Genomic DNA, 3,225 nt, shown 5'->3' on the forward strand with positions numbered 1-3,225 from the left:
TTTGTGTCTTTATTTCTTATTCATTTATTTACTTAGCAATACTAGTCAGGCGAGTTATTTGAGTTAGATCACCCTACTCTAAAAACCCCTGGCAGGGCACTCTTATATAGTAAAATCCCTGCCAAAACAATTGTCGCCCACCGTGGGGTATCTAGCTAAAAAATAATCAAAACCCATAACCAAACACCACAAAAAACTTGAGAAATGGCAGGAGATAGCATTGAACAACAACTGGCTGCCGCCTAACAACAATTGTTGGAAATGGAACAGCTGAAACAGAAAATGGCCCAGGCTGAAGCACAAGTTGCAAAATTAAAAGAATCAGAATCCAGCCTGAAACTAAAGCTTGGAGAAAAAGCTTCAGGGTCAAAGTTGAAAGTTCAGCCTGGCACACCATTCTCTTCAATCACCAGGAACATTGATTTCTCCAATATTGGCACTCCTACTCCACCAAAGTCAAAAACAGGAGAAGAAACAGACTCGGAAGAATTCGAAAATGAAGAAACCTCACCAGATCAAACCAACACAGCAATCATGATGGGTATGCTCCAGGAAATCCAAAAACTCCATGAAAGAGTTGAGAAGATTTCAGGGGTCCCTACCCCAATTGAAGAAACAAATCCAGAAAGTTATGCTGATTCACCCTTCGTGGATGAAATAGCAAAGATAGACCTGCCAAATAAATTTCTGGTTCCCTCAATGAGGATCTATGATGGTACCACAGATCCACAAAATCATGTAGCCTACTACAAGCAAAGGATGTTGGCAGCATCTATTCCCAGTGAACGGCGCCAAGTTTGCATGTGTAAAGGATTTGGAAGAACCCTGAACGGACCTGCCCTGCAATGGTACATAAACCTGCCAAATAGAAGCATCAAGTCCTTTGCTGACCTGGTCAACTCTTTCAACCATCAGTTTGCCAGCAGCAGGGAACTAGAGAAGAGATCCAGTGACTTGTACAGGATCAAGCAAAAGCCTGGAGAATCAATCAAATCTTACATGATAAGATTCAACAAAGAAAAGGTCTCAATCCCCAGATGTGATGTTGGAACAGTCGTGGAAGCTTTCAGGCAAGGGCTACCCCTGGATAGTGACTTCTACGATGCAATGACCATGAAGCTCTGTCATACCTTTGAAGATGTCCAGGCGTTGGCCATAGGCTATATTCGGTTGGAAGAAGATAAAGGCTACAAGGCAGACAACACTGACAACAATTCAGGATCGATATGACAAAGTCAACAGGAAAAGTTCCAACCACAGAGGAAGCAGTTCCAGGCCATCTCCTTACACAAGACCTGATAGATCTGAAGTCAACTACACACATGAACAACGAGGTAACTCCTATACTTATCCCCCTATCCAAGAATATAACTTCTCTGTTGACATTGCAAGACTAATCAAGAGACTTGACCATATGGGAGACATTGTCAAGTGGCCAAAGAAGTCAGACAACCCCAACTCAAGGAAGGATACTACCAGGTGGTGTGAATTTCATATGGATATAGGGCATACAGCAGAAGAATGCCTGGGATTGCGCAGACAAGTGGCTTACCTGCTAAAGAAGGGATATATGAAAGACCTGATGCCAACAAAGAACAGAGAGGATGATGGAACAAGAAAGAACCCAGAAAGGCAACAATGTGACCTACCCCCTGCACCACCCATCTATGAGGTAAAATTCATCAATAGAGGATCTGAGATTTGTGGCCTGACCAGTTCAGCTGCAAAGAAAATTGCCAGGGAGTCAAAAATGAAATCTCCTTTTAAACCTAGAAATTTACCTCAAATTACTTTTGACGACACTGATATGTACGGCATTCCAGATCTACACCATGATAGCCTGGTCATCACCATGCAAATAGGAACTGCTTGTGTCCTAAGAATCCTAGTAGATGGAGGCAGCTCAGTGAACCTGATCATGCTTGATGTCCTTAAAGCAATGAAAATTGATGAAAGTCAAATAATAATGAAGTCTAATGTCCTGGTATGATTCAGTGGAGAAACAAGGAATACACTGGGGGAAATACACCTGCCCACATATGTGGAAGGAGTCTTCTCATACGAAAGCTTTGGAGTCCTGGACTGCCTGTCATCCTACAACGCCATCCTAGGAAGACCATGGATCCACAATGTAAGGGCCATACCCTCCACCTACCACCAGTGCATCAAGATACCAACAGAATGGGAAGTAGCAACCAAAAAAGTTGAACAAAAATCTGCTCAGGAATGCTATACTGAGTCACTGAAGCCCTCCAAGGCAGGTAAGTCTCTCGCCTAGAAATTACAGTACCCTGTCAGGACAACTCATGTGGCAGAAACCAAAATGGAAACAGATCAAGTAATTTTAGATCTTGAGTATCCTGACAGGCATGTACTGGTAGGATCTGATGTCCCTGATAACATCAGTCCAGAATTAGTAAGCTTTCTTAAAAGTAAATCTTCATGTTTTGCCTGGTGACATTTTGATATGACTGGTATAGATGCAAATATTATTACACATAAACTAAATATAGACAAATCTTATAAGCCTGTCCAACAGAAAAGAAGAAAGTTTGCCCCTGAACGGAATGCTATTATTAATGAAGAAGTGGACAAACTATTGGATATGGGGATGATAAGAGAAGTCATGTACCCTGACTGGCTAGCCAATGTAGTGGTAGTACAAAAAAAGAATGGTAAGTGGAGAGTTTGTGTAGACTACACAGACCTCAATAAAGCCTGCCCAAAAGATCCATTTCCACTCCCTCATATAGACGCAATGGTAGATGCTACAATAGGCCATGAACTCCTAACGTTTATGGACCCCTTAAGTGGATTCAACCAGATTAAGATGCACCCATCTGACCAGGAACATACTGCATTCATCACAGAAAGAGGCATATACTGCTACACAGCTCTTCCTCATTGCGATTTTTCGATTCAAAACCCCCTTTAATTTCGATTTTTCTTGCTCAAATCTCCAAGATCTCATCAAAGGTATGTCTCTAATCATCTTTTGGTCCTTTAAATTCGATTTTTGCTGAATAATAATGCCCAAATTTCGAGCAATCTCACATTCTTTCGAAAAAAAAATCGATTTGGGAAAAATCGATTTAGGGCTAATTTCTTTTCGAATTTGTGCTTTAATTGCATTTGCTATCCTATTCCTTTGAATTTCAAGCCATCTCAACAACTAGGAGGAGTCTAATTTCTTTTTCCCCAAAATTTTCGAAACCCTAATTTAAT

The sequence above is a fragment of the Silene latifolia genome, chromosome 1 (genome assembly GCF_048544455.1).
Source record: "Silene latifolia isolate original U9 population chromosome 1, ASM4854445v1, whole genome shotgun sequence".
Taxonomy (NCBI): domain Eukaryota; kingdom Viridiplantae; phylum Streptophyta; class Magnoliopsida; order Caryophyllales; family Caryophyllaceae; genus Silene; species Silene latifolia.